The 21,956-nt window shown below is 39.5% G+C and overlaps 1 protein-coding gene across 1 annotated transcript in view; it reads left to right on the top strand.

Moving 5' to 3' along the window:
• Positions 1-15,085, top strand: part of LOC310765695 (uncharacterized protein) — a 557,351-nt gene extending 542,266 nt beyond the window's left edge. Inside the window, exon 5 of the mRNA XM_083621071.1 lies at positions 14,977-15,085. The gene's annotated coding sequence lies outside the window, so the exon portion shown is untranslated. The remainder of the gene's footprint in view (positions 1-14,976) is intronic.
• Positions 15,086-21,956: the final 6,871 nt, after the last annotated feature.

The following is a 21,956-nucleotide window of genomic DNA, read 5'->3' as shown; positions in this document are numbered from 1 at the left end:
ATGTGCCTGGGTGGCAGAATATTCCAAATATTAACTTTCACAACAGCTGTGTTTGCATCTGCCTTTACTAGACCTTCCGGTGCTCCGTGTTTCTAAGCTTTCCCACCTGATAGAGCACAACTTTGCCCCGTAGCCCATGATGACCATGTGAGGAATATATCATTAATGCTTCTCCTTTTCAGAGCAACTGGTTTGCAACAGGAAGTTTAACCGCCTAGCAGGTCTGAACTGAAAGGTGACAAAGCTCACGTCATCTTTCAAATCACATCCAAGACTCCTTACCCAGAAGCTTTCCTTCCAATGAAGATTGTGTGTCTGTGTGTCCATTCAGTAAGAAAGAAAAAGCATTTTACATATGTGCGGAGGAACTGAAATTATTACTTCCCAATGTCCACAGCTCACTCCTGATGCTGAAACAACAACGTGGACAGGAAGCTTTTAATCTAAGCGCAGGCTCCATTTTTGCCATGAGAGCAAAATCAAAGGAAAACTAGAAGGGCCAGTGTGATATTTATTTCCAATTGGTTACATGTGCTGAAACTGACTTAAACAGTACCAGCAGATGAGTAAGTACAGGATTGCTGCATTTTGAAAGAAATACAGCCATTGTGAGCCAGTGTGGTGTAGTGGTTAGAGTGTCAGGCTAGGACATGGGGGTTCAAATCCCCACCCGGCCATGAAGCTCACTAGGTGACCTTGGGCCAGTCACTATCTCTCACCCTAACCTATTTCACAGGTGTGGGGATGAGAACTATGTATGCTACCTTGAGCATCTTGGGGAAACAGGTGGGTAGAAATGCAAATAAATAAATAAATAAATAAATAAAATTTCTTATAATGCGTAAGATAATGTTTGCAAAGGTAAACACCTGTAAAACCATATAAACAAAATCTAAGGCAAACGTTTCCCACCTCCAAGGCTAAATGATGTATCTAGAAAACCACTGCATGTTTGATCCATCTGGGAACCGGCCCAAATTCAGCTTTGTACTTGGTCAATTCTGAGCCATTTGGAGGTACCTTAAGGCACTTAAAGAAAAAATCTAGCAATGACAGTTAAGGGAGATAAAATGTGTAAATGTATTTTTTTTAAAAAAACCACAAACAACTTATGTTTTAAACATGCAAAAGGCCTCCAGCTCTTCCACGAAAACAGTTCCCTCTGTGATATAGTCAATGATAACAAGACAGTATGGAATAGATATATTAAATGACAAGTTACAAACTCTGTTAGGGAAAACACAGCAGTGAAGTCATGGCTTAAGCGATGTGTGCTCAGCCGCTTGGCATGTGGCAAGTATAACAGCCACTGGTAGAAAGCTCATTAAAATTCAGAAGTTTATTCCAACTATGCATGATATCATAGATGGAAACAATATGTGATAATCCAAATGAGCCAGCTAATGTGATGCTGCAAAGACCCACTTAGGAGAAGTGCTTTAATTAAATGACATTTAATTATTATAATTAGATACTAAACAGTCTCGTTGGAAGGAAATTGCTTTAGAATTGTGTTATTTTTGGTCAATGTCTTTGGAATGATGTGCTATAGGGTTACATGTGAACAAGGTAAGCATACGATTGCTAATGGGCTCATTCTGTGACCACTTCTAGTCCTTGGCATTCTGAAATCTGTTTCAGCTTCTTTGGCTTACAGGACTTTAATTTAAACTGGCATAAGCATTTCAATAAACACATATATACACATGTGAAAATCAGGGCACAGTGGCAGTTTGGGAGGGGGCAGTGATGTTTTATCAGACAAGGATTCCCAGGAGTCCAGCTATATAGATTCGGAGAACCACCACCCCTCCCCTGGTATCCGCTTAGCAGGATAATCAGGGAACACATTTTATTTTATTTTTTATATTTTTTATTATTTTTCGCAAAATTATAAACAAAACAAACAAACAAATAAACAAACATGGATCATAACCTTATTAAAATTACACTTATTAACATTGTTAAGTGACTTCCTCGCTTCCCCTTGGTTGAATTTCCATGCACTTCCTTTTAACGGTTTTCCAAATCAAAGTTCTTATGAAATTTAACTTAAACTTTAACATCACATCCTTATATCCTTTAATTTTAAAATTAAACATATTGATTCATCACTTAACTTATATGAAATCCTAAGCCAATTAAATATCTGCAAGCTATTTCCAATTAATTTAATTTTACATATTTAACTAAATAATCATTAAATTTTATCCATTCTTCCTGATACTCCTCCTCCTTCTGGTTGCGGACTCTTCCGGTTAGGTCGACTAGCTCCGAAAACTCCATCATCTTCATCTGCCATTCTTCCACTGTAGGTAATTATTGCGTTTTCCACTTTTTCGCTAATAAAATTCGAGCAGCAGTTGTGGCATACAAAAATAATTTAACATCTTTTTTGGGCAATTCCAAACCTGTTATTCCAAGAAGAAAGGCCTTTGGTTTCTTTATAAATGTATATTTCAACATTCTTTTTCAATTCATTGTAAATCTTTTCCCATAAGTCTTTCACCTTGGGGCCTTTACCTTGTCATACCATAAATATGCATGCCAATCAAACACATTGTCAAACCTCTCCAAATCTAGTACGTCTGTATCGTCTAATAGCATCCACTCTTTAATCCAGTAGAGCGCTGCTGCTTCAAAATAAATTTTTAAATCTGGCAGGGAGAATCCCCCTCTTTATTTAGTATCTGTAAGCAGTTTGTATTTAATTCTGGGTTTTGTCCCCTGCCAGATAAATCTAGATAGAGCTTTCTGCCAATCTTTAAAACATTTTGCATTATCTATGATTGGGAGGGCTTGGAACAAAAAATGCATCTTCGGCAGCACATTCATCTTAACCACTGAAATCCAGCCCATTAATGACAATTTTAAACTTGACCATATCTCCAAATCTCTCTTAATTTCATTCCATAGTTTCTCATAATTATCTTTATACAAGTTCACATTTTTCCCAGACAGGTTCACCCCCAAATATTTAACTTTTTTCACAAAATCTAGGCCCGTCTTTTCTTGTAATATTTTTTCCCCATCATTTTCCAGATTTTTCTCTAATACTTTCGTTTTGATCCTGCTACCTGTCCAAACTCTTGTATCAGCTCCCTTGCTTTAACTGCATTGGAGTCTGGATCTTGTGGTGTCAATACTAAATCGTCTGCAAAGGCTTTTAATTTATATTGTTTGGATCCTACTGTAATACCTTTAACTTGTTCATCCTTTCTAATCATACTTAGCAAGACCTCTAGGACTGAAATAAACAGCAGAGCGGAAAGTGGGCACCCTTGCCTGGTTCCCTTCTCAATTCTAATTTCCTCCAAAACCACATTATTTACAATAATTTTAGCTTTTTGTTCCTAATAGATCACTTTAATACCATTTAGAAAATCTTGGCCAACCCCCATACTCTTGAAATTATGTAACATAAAACTCCAAGATACATTGTCAAATGCCTTCTCTGCATCAATAAACAGTAACATAGCTTTACAACTCTTTCTTGCTTCCAACTTTTCAAAGATATCCACTATATTTCTAATATTATTTTTCATATGTCTTCCAGGCAGAAATCCTGCCTGGTCCTTGTGGATATACTCAGATAAAACCTTCTTTAGCCTGGAATCTATGCACCTAACGGAAATAAGACTGATTTCTATAAAAATTTGGAAGAAAGGTTGTTAGAATATATGGACCAAAAGATAATTATGATGGGGAGATATGAATGGTGTAGTTTCAACAGAAATGGACAGACTAAGAGATAAAGGGTCTAAAGAAGGTAAACTACCCAAAACCTTTTTTGAAATGTCAAAAAATTGTAACCTGATTGATATTTGGAGATTGAGACATCCACTTGAGAAACAGTTTACATTTTACTCAGAACCAAATCAGTCAATGTCGAGAATCGATCAAATTTGGATTTCTAATGAATTAACTCCAAGAATCCTTCAAATTGAAATTCAACCAAGAGTAATTTCAGACCACAGTCCGATTAAATTGGAGATGAAAGGTTTTGAAGAAAGAACATTTAGATGGAGAATGAATGATTACCTCTTTGACGATCAAAAAATTGTGCAAGATGCGAAAAAGAAGCTGACGGAATAATTTGTGGATAATTGTAACAAAGGTACAAAGATGAGTACAGTCTGGGACGCCAGCAAGGCAGTGATGAGAGGCTTTTTTATACAACAGAATTCAATCAAAAAGAAGAACAGAGAGAAAGAAAAGAAAGAAATTTTAAAACAGATAACGGACAATGAGCAAAAATTAATTAAAAAACCAAATAATTCAAAAATTAAACAAAGTATTAAGGTTTTGCAAACACAATTCGCTATGATAATAAATAAAGAGGTGGAGTGGAACATTAAAAGGTTAAGACAAAGAAATTTTGAATTCGCTAATAAATCTGGTAAATGGCTTGCCTGGCAAATTAAGAAAAGGAAAGAACAAAGCACAATTAACAAAATTATGGTGGAAGGAGAAGAAATAAACAATCCAAAGGGTATTAAAAAGGGATTCCTGGATTTTTATAGACAACTGTATAGAAGCAAAGAAAAGAACAATATGAGGAAAATAGAGAGATTTTTAAAAGAAAAAGAGGTGCAAAAGATCCCGACAGAAAAGAAAGACAGACTGAACACCCCAATTGACAACGAGGAGATAAAAGAGATTATAAAAGAGCTGAAAAAAGGGAAGGCCCCGGGACCAGATGGATTTACCGCAAGTTACTATAAAGAGCTGAGACATACCCTGACGGTATCACTGAAAGAAGTAATGAACAATATTTTGAAAGAAAGAGATATTCCAGAGACTTGGAAAGAAGCTTTTATAACCTTTATCCCAAAGCAAGATGCGGATTTAACACAAGTAAAGAATTATAGGCCAATTTCATTGTTGAATACAGATTACAAAATTTTTGCAGGAATAATGGCGAAAAGACTAAAAAAAGTATTACAAGAAATCATTCATGAAGATCAAGCAGGTTTCCTTCCAGGCAGGCAGATGAAAGATAATGTGAGGAATATAATTAATATTTTGGAATATCTGACAGCCAGGAATGAGAAACAAGCAATTCTGATGTTTGTGGATGCCGAAAAGGCATTCGATAATATACCATGGGATTTTATGTTAAAGAACTTAGAATATATGGAGATAGGGAATGATTTCTTTAATGGAATAAAGGGAATTTATACGGAACAAAGAGCAAAATTGATTGTGAACAATGTAATTACGGAGGAGGTGAAAATATTGAAAGGTACAAGACAGGGATGTCCGCTCTCACCACTGTTGTTTATATCGGTCCTGGAAGTCTTTCTGAATTCAATCAGGAAAAATGAGAAAATAAAAGGGGTGACAGTAGGTCAGAATGAATATAAAGTAAAAGCCTTTGCAGATGACTTGGTAATAATGATGGAGGATCCGATGAAAAGTGCAACTGAAGTGTTAGAAGAAATTGAACAATTTGGTAATGTGGCAGGATTTTTATTAAATAGGAAAAAAACTAAAGTTATAGCAAAAAATATGGACTAAGCTACGGTAGAAGTAATGCAACAACAAATAGGTATTGAAGTAGCGAAAAAAGTAAAATACTTGGGAATATGGCTAACTCCAAAAAATATTGATTTGTTCCAGAACAATTATATACTGGTATGGAATGGAATTAAGAAAGATTTGGAGGTGTGGGGAAGGTTGAAGTTATCCTTTTGGGGCAGAATTTCAACAATTAAGATATGTGTACTCCCAAAGATGTTATTTTTATTTCAGATGATTTCGATACTTAAGGGGACAATGATCTTTAAAGAGTGGCAAAGAGTGATTTCAAAATATATCTGGTAGGGCAAAAAGCCAAGAATTCAATATAAGTTATTAACAGATGCAAAAGAAAGAGGAGGCTTTGCTCTGCCAGACTTGAAACTTTACTATGAAGCATCATGTCTATGTTGGTTAAAAGAATGGATAAAATTAAGGAATACAAAATTATTGGATTTAGAAGGATTTGATAACAGATTTGGGTGGCACGCGTGTTTATGGTTGGAGAAAAAGAAGAGTCATAAAGCTTTTGAAAACCACATCTTCCGAAGATTGTTAATTGAAGTATGGGATAGATATAAAAATTTATTGGAATCAGGAATTCCACACTGGTTGTCCCCACTAGAGGTTATGAGTGTTAAGAAAACTAATATGAGAGGGAATTGGATCACTTATGGAGAATTGGTGGTTAAAGAAGGAGAGAAATGGAAAATGAAGCCATATGAACAAATTAAAGAATATGTATTCGATTGGCTGCACTACTATCAGATAAATGATATGTTTAAAAAAGAGTTGAAAGAGAAGGGTTATATAGAAAAAGACTCAAAATTTCAAACAGAAATTGTGAATAATGATTGTAAGATAATCTCTAAAATGTACAAAATGTTATTGGAATGGTATACGATGGACGAGGATGTTAAGTCGGTAATGTTTCACTGGGCCAGAGATTTTGGTTACAATATTTATTTTGAAGACTGGGCTAAAGTATGGAATGATAATCTGAAGTTTACAGCATGCACCACCTTAAAGGAAAATGTTATGAAAATGGTATATAGATGGTACATTACACCTGTTAAATTAGCAAAAATGTTTAAAACATGTAATAAGTGTTGGAAATGTAGACTATATGGGACTGGCAGAAATGACCGGCAGAATTCGAGACCAGGGAAAAGAGATGGCGGAAGAAGATTGGAAGAAACTTAAGGACTATCTTAAGAAACATTGCAAAATTATTGAAGGCTAGAACGATGTTGATTCAGCAATTAAGGGGTTAAAAGCTGTAATGATTATGTGATTAAGAAAAGAAAGGTTAAAAATTATATAGAAATCAGGGAAAGGATTTGCTGAATTGACTTAATTAGAGAATGGAATACAGAAAGGGGAGGTATGAGGAGGTCGGGAAAGTAAGTTTTATGAATATAAGGGATGGAAACTATACTTGTTTTGTATGTGTTTTTTTTGGATTGTATGTATTTTTATTGTTTTTGTTTTTTATTGTTCTGTTTTTTCTGTTTTATATAAATTCCTAAACCTTAATAAATATATTATAAAAAAAAGGAAATGTAAAGAGAAAGAAGGAACATTTTTTCACATGTGGTGGGAATGCAAGAAAGTGAGGGGGTTTTGGGAGATGATATATAGTGAGTTAAAGAGGATGTTGAAATATAATTTTGTAAAGAAACCAGAAGCCTTACTTTTAGGAATGACAAGAAATGAAATAAATAGAAAGGATCATAAACTCTTTCAGTATGCAACTACTGCAGCGAGAATATTAATGGCCCAAAAATGGAAGCAGGAAGAACTACCGACTCTTGAAGAATGGAGAATGAAGTTAACGGACTATGCAGAACTGGACAAACTAACTGGAAAAATAAGATATCAACGAGATCACAAGTTCATTGAGGATTGGGGAAAATTTTCTGAGTATTTGAAAAGTGTATGTGATCAGCAAACAATGCTAGTGGGTTTTAAAGAAGCTTTGTGAAAGAATAAGGAATATTGCAAGAATGCAAATATGTTTGTAAAGGTATCTTAAAAGGTGATATTAATTTTGGGAATGCGTAGATAATATACTCAAATATGATTGTCAGAGAAGCTGAGGGAAGTCCAAAAGAGAAAAAGATGTTAATTGGGAATTGTCAATTGGAGATATTTGTGTAAAACTTAATAAAAATTTATATAAAAAAGAAAACCTTCTTTAGCCTGTTAGCCAATATACTTGCAAAAATTTTGTAATCCACATTGAGTAAGGAAATTGGTCTGTAATTTTTAACATTAGATCTATCTTGGCCCTGTTTGGGAATCAGAGTAATATAAGCTTCTTTCCAGGTTTCAGGTGCTTTGCCCCCTCGCAGAATCATATTAGATACTTCTACCAGAGGTTTAATAAGCCAATCTTTCAGAGTCTTATAATATTTCGCTGATAGACCATCAGGTCCTGGTGCCTTGCCAAGTTGCATTGAATTTATCGCCTGTTCCACTTCCTGTCTTGTTATTAAACCTTTTAGTAGGATATTTTTATTTTCCGGAATCTACTGCAAACTATTAACCTTGATAAATTGCTCATTTTTTACCAAATCCTCTTTATCCTTTTTATACAGTTGTTTATAATACTTGTAAAAACATTTTCTTATGTCTGCAGGGTTCTCTCAAAGTATGTTGCAAAAATTAAGGTGCACATTAGATTCAATTACACATTTACATTTGCCAACAAATGCTTTTTTTTGGTTTCAAGGTTCTGAGAACTGAGGTGTGCATTTGATTTGATGGCACATTAGACTCGAGTAAATACGGAATGTTGGCCTATTCACACCTACTTGGAATTCCCATCCTGGTAGCAGTACAAATTTTGGCGGAATTATTCTGCAACTCTAGGGTGTGCTTTTGGTCTGACAACCAGGCCGGGGGGGGGGGGGTTCTGGCAAAGGAGTCTTCCTGGATGAACTGGGTTCTCCACTTGTTATGGGCATATGTGCTCCACTGCTTGCTGGCTCGACAACAACATAGTGGATGCTCTGTATCAATTTCAGGAGGATCATTTTCAAGCTCATTTGCCTGGGGCTCAGCCAGAGCCAAACCTCTTTCCCAAGGAAGTGTGGGCACTTGGAGTTAGTGTTGTGCATCACAGGGTGTACTGTAACCTTGGTTAATCCTGCCATAATAATCAACCAGCAGGTGGGCTGGTTGATTCAAGATACACACTTATTGCCTGTGCCAAACCCTGTTGATAGCTGTAATCAATAAAACTGTGGCCTGTTAAAATCACATATGGCACACTGTGCAACTGTCCTGTTTTAAGCAAGACACCCCAGAATGACAGAAGCGGCCATGGCTTCTGACCTCAATCCCGAATGTCCCATTTTGGCTTCTGCATGGAGAGCATAGAACCAAAAGACACACCAGCTTAGTTTGCTCCTGCGTATTGCCTACTCTTCTTCCTCCTTCTGCTGTTATGTTCCAGCTGATGTACTTCCGGAAGCCAGCGGCACATTTCCGGAAGCTTCTGGAAGTGCAGTGGTGGCTGCAGCAGTGGCGGAGGACACATCGGTGGTGGAGACTGCGGGCGAATGTGTGAGGAAGGGAGGGACCCAAGAGACAGGGTGGGACATGAATGAGAGAGGGTACAGCCTCCATCAAGGATGTGTCCTGATTTGCCTCACTCTGGTGTGGGAGGGTATGATGTGGTTGTCCTGTGTTTATGCCAATTTCACCATGCTTAGGCCCTGCTACCCCCAGCTTCAACACACTTGGGCCCTGCAAGAGAGAGAGTTTGTGCTACAAACGATATCTGGGCTTGAGGCCTCTCCACAGTGAGCCCCAGTTGCACCTCTGGTGCTGTAAGGGTGGAGTTGGGCTGGGTCCCGGCTGGGTGGGTTTCCCTGCTGCAGCTCCAATAGGAGAGTTTCCGCTGGCTCCTGGTGCGTGTAGCCATGGGCACAGCTCAGACAGAAGCTTACATTCAGGAGCAAGCAGCATTTGCTTTTCAAAGAAACAACCATCTCATATGAGTAAAATAGAAAATGAAAAGGAAGAGGAAGAGAATGGAAACAAATCCTCCGTGAATCAGGCATGTTCTGCATTTAAAACTCAGTCAGGAACATATAGGAATGGATTCAGCCAAATAATTCAAAAATATGCACTCTATATGCAGATACCATTTTAGATTTCAGTGACAGGAGACAAAAGCCCTCTTCAAGCATTACTAAATAGCAAGCAGGATGAGCGCAGCTGCTCCGCCTCCTCTATCACCTCTGCTTCTCAGAAGGCGGGAGCCGGGACTCTTCACAGTCTGGAAAGGCTCTCCATTCATTTTAGCACCCTGCATAAATACAGATGGGTTTAGTTTGCATATTTTGTTGTGAATTAAGGCTCATTCGTTTAAGTTATACGTATGTTGCTCTTTGGAATTTTGGATTCAGAGTGTGTTCAAAAAGGTGAATCAGGACTTTCATTAGGAGGCAAAAGTGTTGCACATGCATAAAATCAAGAATTAATTATAAGAAAGTGATATAATATTTTAAGAGCATTTGCTATGGTTCTTTACTTTAAACTTCATAATAACGATAATTTCATAAGCACGTGGCCATAACTTCAAAAACCCCATGAAACCCCAAAGGGATTTGTGTCATAGGAATGCAGATGTTGTATGTAGGCCTCGTATTATTATCAGCGTCATTATTATTATTATTAAACTCAGGCTAAAATTAGATGTTGCTAGAGTTACAGAACTGTTGCTGAACATATCAGCTTTGCATCTCATGCTGTGTCCTTTCCCTAGAGGTCCAGTGATCCGAAACTCATGATGATGATGATGATGATGATGATGATGATGATCATACCCCACCCATGTGGCTGGGTTTCCCCAGCCTGTCTGGGTGGCTGGAGAAACCCACCAAGTTATTATGCTCCGGGTTTCTCCGCCTCCAATGAGCAGGAACGAAGAACAAGGAGGGTTGCATATAGCACCTGCAAAATTTTATTTTAAGTCAAGTATGTAAAAACAGTGACTTGGACAGAGATTTAAGTGTTTCCAATGAATATGCGGTCTGATGCATGGCAGGCTTTGTATCCCACCCAATGTAAAGGACACTTCTGATTCTATATACTCCGTCTTATAGCTAGAAATGAAAGTTACAACTACCATACACTCTCCCCTGCCCCAGATACAGGTATATATGCTAAACAGTCTTCCACCACTTTTTTAAAAAAAATTTGATGCATTAAAAATATTTAAGGGACCATCCACCTTCAACTGAAGCTAGTAGCGAAACTCATTTCTTTTACTAGAAAAGGAATGCAGTGTATAAAGGCAAATTGCAGACATTTAATGCAGTTCGAAGAGCTAATAATGGTGATATTTCTGGGCGAAAAGAATAATCCACATCTTTCCAGAACCAAAACCAGTTCTGAAGCAGAGAGGCACATAAATCCCGGGCAGCATGTAACAAAATAGGCCAGTTACTACTCCAGAGCCCTATTACAAATATTACAAAAGGAATATAATATGCAATCAGGGAAGAGCTGCAAAATCCTGATGGCATCGTAAAATGGAAACCTGAATCTTGTTTCATTTACAAGTATTGACAGGAAGAAATGCCAGTAAATGACCATCATTACAGATAAGGCAGATGCACTAAATGGGTAATTATTTTGGGAAGGAGTTTAATGGGTTGCTTCCCTTCTTTTATTTAATGAACAACACCACTATTAAGTTAAACAATGCAGCAGAGAGTGCAGGTTTAAAATAAAGTTTAAAATAAAGAAGCCTATTTCCACACTGGGTTAAAAAAAACGTTGAAACCAAAATACAGGGAAATAAATAAACAAATAAGTGTTTCCTTTTCTGCTCCTGTGTTGTTCCTGACCATAACTTTACACTTGGTGGTGCACCTATGAATTTCAACTTACAAAGCCAGACCTTGACTGATGTAATTCCAGCTAGGTTTTCTTTTCTTTCAAAATAATTTTAATTTTTATTTTACAAGTGTAGAGTTATAACAATGCAAAGTACATATCCATATTTAGAGATATCTCTAGAGACTTCCCACCTTCCCTTCCATGGGTCCTATTGTAATAAACCTTTTCAACTGCGTATTATTTCATCATCCAAAATTTATGTCTCTCCATTTTATCCAGAGTATCGTCTACATTACAAGTGCTATTGCAATCCTGCTAATGTTTTCATCTGGTTACAGTGGTCTCTCATGTAAATTATAATTTCCCCCCATTCTTTATTGGAGTTTGCTCTTCTTGGTTTCTGAGCTGTCCGGTCAGTTTTGCCATTTCTGCATAATCCAACAGCTTTGTTTGCCATTCTTCTCTGGTACAGTGGCAGAGCAAGCCGATCAGGCACCTGGGGTGGCGTGCATGCCCTGTGCCCAGGGGTGGGGTCAGCCGCCTGTGGGGCGAGTTGGGGCCTCTGAGGAGTCTGCCTGCCTCCTCCCACTTAGCCCCCCTACGGCTGAGGGGGGAGGCAATGGGGTGACTGTTTGGGGGCGGCGCAGAGTCTGCGGGTGCCCAAGCCACCGTGTCACTCCCAGGGGAGATGCATGGCTCAGGCGTGCTGCAGGCCCCACGGTGAGTGCCGCCCTGCATTTTGTCACCCCCTCAGTGGTGACACCCGGGGAGACCCGCACCCACTGCACCCCCTTCCTCTGCCCCTGCTCTGGTAGGGACTTTGTCTTCTTTCCATCTCTGGGCTAGTAATATCCGTGCGGCTGTTGTTGTATACATAAAAAGTCTTTTCTGCTCTTTTGTAATTGCAGCTAGGTTTTCAATCCCCAATGACATAAGATGAACAGGATGCTGAATCAGGCCAATGGCCCATCTAGGCCAGCATCCTGCTCTCACAGTGGCCAACCATTTGCCCATGAGAAGCCCCCAAGAGGGATCTGAGTGCCCTGGCTCTCTCTCCCCACTTGTGACTCCCAGAAACTGGTATTCAGGGTCAACCTGCCTCCGACAGTGGAGGTGGAACATAGCCTTATCCTCCACAAGTCAATAACTCATGCATAGAACTACTTAGCTTATGTGTATTTATTTATTTGGAATGCTTTTATCCCACCTCATCCAGTGCTTTAAGCGACTTATACAACTGTGGTCAAAATAATAATATCCTTTATTAATTAAAAAAACCATGCATGAATAAACACATTAAAAAAAAAAAAATGGCAGCAAAGTAAACATCCTGCCCGTCCAAGTTTTATTTAGTTATTTGAAAAGCATCAGGAATATGCTTTAGCAGACCCACAGTCTCCAAACACTTTGTAAAAGAACCGTTCCTAAGGGCGCTAACCATTCCCAGATATTGTGGGAAGTTTTTAAATTTGATGTTTTATCGTGTTTTTAATATTCTGCTAGGAGCCGCCCAGAGTGGCTGGAGAAACCCAGGCAGATGGGTGGGGTATAAATTATTATTATTATTATTATTATTATTATTATTATTATATCTTTGCAATAGAACTCTCCTGTTAGTAACACTTTCAGGCTCATGTAGACTGGAAGAACATCCCTTCTGCTCCTGCCTCCCTTTCCCCACATCACACCATATATTTAAAGCATTTGAATGCCAACTGAAATAGTCATGGCTTTTCCCCAATAATCCTGGGAGCTGTAGTTTATTAAGAGTGCTGAGAGATTTAAGGAGACCCCTGTTTTCTTCACAGAGCTATAACTCTCAGAGTTCTCTATGAAGAATGCTTGACTGTTCAGCCTCTCTGGAAACTGTAGCTCTGGAAGGGGAAGCGGGGTCTCCCAACAGCACCCTTAAACTACAGCTCCCAGAATCGTTTGGAGGAAGCCACAATGGTTTAGAGTGGTATGGTGTGAAAATGACAAATTGCTGCTAATGGTTAGAAAATGGGAAGGAGTGGGGAATGTTCATAATTTCCTGAATTTACTTATGAGCCTAACAGGAATTCTGTGAGAGTTAGGGTCCTCTGCCAACTAGAATTGAAACTGGACTTGCAAGTTCTCATTATAGTAAAGACCCAGCACTTTCTGCTTTCTGTGAGGTCTGGTGGGCTGATGGGGTGGGCTTAATGCAACCTGGGATATTCAGTGATCAGCACATGTATGAGAACAGCACTGCTTTTGACTGCACAAAATCTTTCTTCTTCTTATAAAATGAAACCGGGAAGCAGCTTTAATAAGATATTCTCCACAGTCCTTTTGACAGTATCCCTCATCCTTGAATCCATTCACTAAGCCCACGGCATCATCAGAAAAAATCAGGAAGGGTTTTATTGCAATGGCTTCATTCCTGTTAAGTATTATAAGTGATTAGCTGTATTCATGAATCTATAATTGCACCTGCATACGACAAAGAAATCTATAGAAATAGGAAGTATCTTCAAAAACATGAATATTTATGTGGCATGCGATGCCAAAAATATCATAATGAAGATTATATGAAAGTCTTCAGGACCTAGCAATGCAGTATTTTATTCTCCAGATGTCAAACTTAGCCAGTTTCCTAAAGGCTAGCCACCACATACTGGAAGTTTAATGTAGAGAGAGATAAAAGGATTTTTTAAAAAAACCACCTTCTTTCATAGAACCATTTGTGTTCAATAAAATAAAGTTACTTACCTTTTACTACTTTCCAAAATAGCCCATTTCAAGAGAGGATCCAAAAGTCTGATCTATTCTTTTAAAGAAAGGAAGATTGTGATTGAAAATGCAGGCTTTAGCTTTTCATATCAGGTTGCAGTAAAAAAGAAACTTGCACTCGTTACTTATATCTTATTAAAAGGAAGCAAACAACATAGGTCCTTTAATTTGCTGTGGAAATACCTGCATAACTGTTTCCTCTCTCCCTCTCTTTTTCAAAACAACTTCAGGGACAAGATAAGGACTAAGTAAATATAAACACATCACTTTTCATCCAATCATCACCTACCCTAAGCCAATCAGAATCATGCATTCTACTTCAGGTGTTCATACGTGAATCAGAACCACACATTCTTCCTGCATGTGTTTGAATTTAGAGTCTGCAGAAAGAAATTTGTAGAAAGAGAAAGCTGTCCAGTAGGAACATTTCAAACTTTATTTTTAACTTAATTTTGTTTCCAGTTTAAAGTGCAACATATTTGTATGTGTATGGGGGGGGGGGGGCAAGATGAGCAGAGCAGAACAGAATGCATATTTGCCTTTGTTTGCTTGTTAGAATCCTTAATCTCTCTCTTCCCTCTTAAACATGCTCAGGCCCTATCCTTTCTTTGGATCCTTCCTCTGAACAGTGTCTTCACTGCCTCCATCTTACTCAAAAATAATAGTTAAAGCTATTTCCATGTTGTCCCCTGTGCATGTGTACTAAATCCGTCTGACTATTGTTTCATTTTGCTTTGGGAGAAACCCAGGGAATTCCCATTTGGGCAGGTGATATACATGCAGTTAATAAATTAACCCCACTTACTCAGGAGTAAGCTCCATTGAATTCAGCAGGACTTATTTCAGAGTACACATGGTTAGAATTGCAGCACGAGGTAGCTACCAGACCCATTATAACTGGTTTGTTCATGTTGTTATCTTCCCATGACCAGCTACTCTGTGTTGAACCAATTAATAAATGTGAATCTGGTTTCCTTTCATCACATTCATGCTTCTCCTCTCCACATTTTATCCTCACAGACCCGAGACATAAGCTGACAGTGAACAGCCCAAGGAGCTGCATAGATGAGTGTTGATTTTAACCCTTGTCTCCTACACATCCTGAGGAGAAGACATAGAAGTGAATAAGTTGGGGTAGGGGCTGAAAAAAGATCAGCAGGTGGGGCTTATTAGAAGTTCTGTGTGGCACCTCTAAGACTAACCAGTTCAGGCTCCAGTTCTTTGTGGGGGCCATCCCCGGTAATTTTATGGGGTTACTTCTGAGTAATGTGTGGTTATTGCAACAATATTTCATCCATTCTAAAACAAGGTTAGACACTTTTCTGTTTAGTTAGGTAGACATTAAGTAATTAAATAACTGAAATACTTTTATGTCCACATCTTTGTAAGGAAAGAGGATGAGAAGAGAAGCAGAGCATCTTGGCCCTTCTCATGTTGCTTTATTGGCCTTGCCTAAATTACCTCCTTGGCCACAAGTCACCCCACCAGGTCCAGGGATCACCAGCCACCATTGTCTGAGATACGTGCTGTCAGACAGCAGCAATCAGCAGTGCTGGGGTGCTTTTAGTTTTTGCAGTTTTAAGTACTGTTGCAAGCTATAGTTATCCTTCACACCAGATCTCTGAACTACGATGGCTTCTCTGTGTTCTGTTGAGGTCAAGGGTTCCGTACACATATGCAGATGGCATTTTCTGAGTACGGCTTTAAAAATAGCTCAGTTGTACTCAAGGGGGGGGGGGTTAGTATTGTTGCTGTGAGAAACAATGAATGCTACGAAACTTTGTCTAACGTCAAGATTTTACATATTAAATTGTTTAGTTAAGGATATGTGGTGTATGCACTAATTTGCCTCATATCGTCATAGAATATGACTGGGGAAACTATGTGTCAGTGAGCTATAGTTTACCTAGCACTGGGTGGAGAACCTCCAACCCACAGGCTAAATGTGGCCCTCCAAGCCTTTTCATCTGGCCTTTGGGACACTCTCCAAGCTATATCTCTTACTGGGTCTGTGTTATATTCTCCCCTAGTACTTTTGCCTGGCTAGAATGTGTTCTTGAATTGTGATACCAAGTCTTGCTTACCTGGATGGAAGTTGCACAGGTGTGTCTGCTTCCTAACCATGCCGGTGCTGGTCTGTCTGTTTATGTATCTGATGTACCAATTTGAGAAAGAGAGGGAAACCACGGGAGGCAATTTGGTGACCAAGTCTCTTGACCACATAGCAGTGCTTCAGTTAATTTCCTTAAAGAAAAATCAGAAGTGTACATAAAATATTCATTGCTTATAGACGGGCTGTTCCTTGCTGTGTTTGTAATGAAAAAGTCTGGAGGTTCCATTTTTCATTTTCATTGTTTCACGTGAGCCTTGGCATAAAGACGTTGGACTCTGGCCAAGGAGGCCCGACTCACAGTTTGAGAGATGCTGCTTGGCCATGTTTGAGATGGAGACGCAAGATGGTATCAAGCAGATGGTACAAGAAATATCATTCCAGAACTCCTGCTCACCTGGTCACGGCAGCTGGATTAGTTCCAAGATGTGTGTGCGCCAACACAATCAGCATCCCCCATTCAAAAACCAAAATATGGACACTAATGAATGCAGTCTTGCTGATGATCTCCTAGCACATTAATCAAGCTGATGGGTTCAGAAATCATTGTTGTTGTTGTTTAAAAGAAGCTTTAAGATACTATGTTTCTTCTATAGCAAAGTATCCTATGATGTTCTGGTGAAGTCATCCATATATTTGGTCTTTCAATTAGATGGTAATATCCTGAAATTTTGATGGTAAGAATCAAAGAGGAGAAACTGGAAGCGGCTGTTCATTTTCCCTAGGTCTATTTCTTTCTACATGGTCACCACCCCAGGAATCTATATGGTGTCAAGTGCATTTTATCAACCTGTGGCGATACATTTTATGACATCGTTAATAAAAGCCAGACAAAAAGGTGCACTGAACTGCAGAGGACAAACTAGTTCAGGGCTTCTTACATGCTTTTCCTAATTTATTTGGAAACGCAGCAGCAGAGGCAACGAAGAGCGGCTTGCACTTGTCAGTGATTGATTTTGCTAACCCTTGTCCAATTGATTGCCATGAGCAAAGACATGGACGGCACAGAAAATAAATATGAGGTCCTAAGTAAAAATATTCCGTGTCGCTTGATGTGAAATGGCCCATCACACACATTTGGGTATATTAGGTCTATGCTTCCTCTTCCAATTCATAGGACATGTAAGTAGCACGTCCTACGTTTGCCTACTAGACACAATCCAACTCCTTGCTTCTTTTAAAAAATGGTTGGATGGCTCAAACCAGCAACAAGTGGTTTCTCAATATTTCCTGCAGAACTTGCATCCAGGATAAATTCCCATTCATCCTGGGAAATGACCAGTCCATCATGATCATATCCAATATATATGAACTTACCGAGCAGTCAGATATGTATGTAATTGTAGGAGTGCTGGGCATATTTTCCTATTTAAGTCAGTCAAGAGAATGTTTAGAAAAGATTTAATCTGTATCCAGTTATTTGCTCAGACTCAACTAACTGCTTGTTCAGAAGATGGGAATTAGTGCAGTAGTTAAATTAGGTGGTTAAATAAATGACATCCAGCCTAAATATATGATTTACAGTATTTTTCTGTGTATAAGACGCCCCAATGTATAAGATGCCCCCTATTTTGGAGGGCTCCAAATTAAGAAAACACCCCTCAGCACTACCTGTGTATAAGATGAGCCCCAATTTTAAACCTATTTTTTGTTTAAAAACAAAACCTACTCTTATGCACAGAAAAATACAGTAATTCTTTTTTAACAGAATAAAAAGCAAAGCAAAACAACTGGATTAAGGTCAGTGTATCAATGCCAGCTACATCCATTGATTAGAGACAGTATCCTTTCACTTTCTTCATCTTAAAACCATGCTAGCTGCTAGCTTGGAAATCTTTCGAACCCAGACAGTGCTTTTGAAGTGTTTGATCCTGCCACCTCCTCTCTCCTTTTCTTTCTTTCTTTAGGTCTTTCTCCCTGTAGTAGAGCCTTCCCAGGGGCACCTCATGAACATTATTTACAGCCCACACATGGAGGAAGCTGAAAAATGAAAAATGCCTTCATATGTCAGGCTTACTGCAGATGGAACAACTTTTGGTTTCTGCTTACAGTGTGAATTTGCACAAAACATCCAACCACCTGTCTCCTTGATCCTTGCTCATCCTGGCTAATAAAAATGAGCCGGGAAGGGCTGGGTGATGGGCTATGTGGGGTGGTGAATGCTTCCCTCTGTGAGGGAGCCTTCCCAGACCCGCTGAAAGAGGCGGTTATCAAACCGCTTCTTAAAAAAACATCCTTAGACCCGGCCAATATGGTCAACGATCGCCCAGTCTCAAATCTTCCATCCTTGGGCAAGGTGATTGAGCGGGTGGTTGCTGAACAACTCCAAGCACACCTAGAGGATGTGGACCATTTGTATCCCTTCCAATGGTGATTCAGGCCTCATCATGGGACTGAAACTGCCTTGGTCACACTGGTCGATGATTTCCGGCAGGCTAGGGACAAAGGTGAATATTGTTTCCTAGTTCGACTTTGATACCATCGACCATGACATCCTTCTGGACTGTCTAGAGGAGCTGGGAGCTGGGGACACTGTTATACAGTGGTTCCGCTCCTTCCTCCTGGGCCGTGTCCAGAAAGTGGTGTTGGGGGATGAGTGTTCAGACCCCTGGGCTCTCACTTATGGGGTGCATCAGGGTTCCGTCCTCTCCCCCATGCTTTTTAACATCTACATGAAACCGTTGGGAGAGATCATCAGGGGTTTGGACTGGGTGTTCATTAATATGCAGATGATACTCAGCTCTACCTCGCTTTCAAATCAGAACCAGTGAAGATGGTGAATGTCCTGTGTGAGCATCTGGAGGTGGTTGATGGATGGATGGCGGCTAACAGATTGGGGTTGAATCCTGACAAGATGGAAGTACTGTTTTGGGGGGACAGGAGGCAGGCAGGTGTGGAGGACCTCCTGGTCCTGAATGGGGTAACTGTGCCCCTGAAGGACCAGGGGCACAGCCTGGGAGTCATTTTGGAGGTGTGGGTCAATTGTGTGCCAAGGGCAGCTGTTTACCAGCTCCATCTGGTATGCAGGCTGAGACCCTACCTGCCTGCAGACTGTCTCAAAAGAGTGGTGCATTGCTCTGGTTATTTCCTGCTTGAACTACTGCAATGTGCTCTATGTGGGGCTACCTTTGAAGGTGGCCTGGAAACTACAACTAATCCAGAATGCGGCAGCTAGACTGATGACTGGGAGTGGCTGCCAAGACTACATATCACCGGTCTTGAAAGACCTACATTGGCTCCCAGTACGTTTCCGAGCACAATTCAAAGTGTTGGTGCTGACCTTTAAAGCCCTAAATGGCCTTGGCCCTGTATACCTGAAGGAGCGTCTCCACCCCCATCGTTCAGCCCGGACACTGAGGTCCAGCTCCGAGGGCCTTCTGGTGGTTCCCTCACTGCAAGAAGTGAGGTTACAGGGAACCAGGCAGAGGGCCTTCTCAGTAGTGGCGCCCACCCTGTGGAACACCCTCCCATCAAATGTCAAGGAAATAAACAACTATCTGACTTTTAGAAGACATCTGAAGGCAGCCCTGTTTAGGTAAGTTTTTAATGACTGATGTATTAATGTATTTTAAAGATTTTGTTGGAAGCTGTCCAGAGTGGCTTGGGAAACCCAGCCAGATGGCTGGGTATACATAAATAGTCATAGTAATAATAATAATAATAATAATAATAATAATAATAATAATAATAATAATTCCCCAACCTGGTGCTTTCCAGATGTTTTGTACTACAACCCTAATTGTTACTAACCATTGGCAATGCTGTCTAGGGCTGAAAGGCAAACACACACAGCATCAATAGCAGAGGGAGTAATATCAGAAGCAGGACTAGTTGATGTTCCCCTGGCCCCTCCCCACATGGGTACATCCAACAAGTGCAGGTAACATTTGAACAGGGCTGCAATTGCTCCATAATGTTTTGAATAGCTTAAAGGGGAGAGCAAGCCCTTGATTTGACTTCCCAGGTTCACATTGTAGTACATTTGCTTGCATGTCACAAACAGGATTTATTTAAGTAAGGTCACTGAAAGGTCCTTTTTGTTCCTTTTGCTTGTTTCCCAGAATGCCCACTGTGAAAAGCACACAGATTGATGTGGGAGAATTTAGAATTATTATGCAATCATAAAAATAAAAAGGTTTCTGGTCTTCTTCTTTTTATTACAGTCCTTGATTAAAGTATTCTTTTTCTTACCATAATCACGAAAGAGCAAATGCAGCTGATAAATCTTTTCCAAATGCCAAAGATTTTGACTCAATTGACAAAACGCTGCAGACCTAATATTAAAAACAAAAAAATTGTGATGTAAATCCTATGAAGACCTGTAATGTGCAGTTGAATCTGAATCTGATTTCACATTTCAGCTGCCACAGCCAAATTAGGACTTAATGCTGTTAAAATTTAGGAATGTGCAACCCCTCTCCCATCCTGCAACTCCCAGGTTTTTCCAATGAATTCTTAGTTGTAGCAGGTTTTTCATCAGTTAAATAGCTATATTTTAAACACACACAGACACAAAATCACCTCTACCCCTCATATAGTGGAAGCTTCTGTTGGATCTCCATGAACAGAATATCAGAACTCTGCCAGGTCAGGTAAAATACTCATCTAGCTGTTCCTACATTGACCAACCAGATACATGTGTGGCCAATAGAAGAGCTGGGACCGAACGGCGGGAGCTCACCCCGTCACGGGGATTCGAACTGCCGACCATATGATCAGCAAGTCCTAGGCACTGAGGTTTTACCCACAGCGCCACCCGCGTCCCTACTATATACATATATATATGTGTGTATATATATATGTATACGCATATGTATGTATACACATACACAAACACACATACACAAAACACTGTGTATGCACAGAGCTTTGAACATGTCTGTTCACTTATGTACCACCTCCCTCTCTATTAGCGCATTGATAAAATATTGCCCCTCCCCCAGAGATCCCTTTTCTGTGGTGTTTTACCACTATGAACAAGCTCTTGTTTGTATTGCGGAATACCCTTGTTCATTGCCACGACACTGAAATACCTGCAAATAGCAGCCCCAACTAATGAAAACTGTTACTTATTTTGGCCCATTTCATATTCAAGTCGAATTCTTTGGTTCACTTGCATATTTTGTAGAGTCTTCAGAAGCTGTGCATATATTTGAAACCTCAAGGATCTTGGCATCAGACTTCATTAGATTTGTGTCTGGGAAACACTTAAAACTGTAGAAGAATCCACATGTTGTTAGCTACTGTAAAGCAAATTCTGTATTTTCAATAAATTGTGGTTCAGTTTTAATGGAATTTACGAACCTGCTATAATTGCAGATCAACAAAGAATGTCCAAAATGGGAGAATGTGCAGTGAATTCAAGGTGTATTCAAGGAGTATAAAAGGAATGGTGGCCAGTTCTAAATTACTGGATAATGTGTATTGACATAGTTGGCCTTTACTAATTTTTCACAGATTGTGCTATACAAAAGATGTTAGTGACATTTGTTCAGCATCCTTTGCTACACACTACCCAAATTATGTTAGGCAGATGGATACACACACACACACACACACACACACACACACACTTTCAGTTTGCTAAATGTGGAGTGTGCTCACAAATATGACTATGTGATTATCAATTAGGCACATTACAAAATAAATGAATACATCTCCAGTTGATGTGACTTCATGGAGCAATTGTAATTTACCCTCTGCAAATGGCAAACTT

Source organism: Podarcis filfolensis (assembly GCF_964270895.1).
Source record: "Podarcis filfolensis genome assembly, chromosome: 6".
Lineage (NCBI taxonomy): Eukaryota > Metazoa > Chordata > Lepidosauria > Squamata > Lacertidae > Podarcis > Podarcis filfolensis.
Note: the sequence above shows the minus strand (reverse complement) of the source record. Positions and strands in the feature narration are given on the sequence as shown.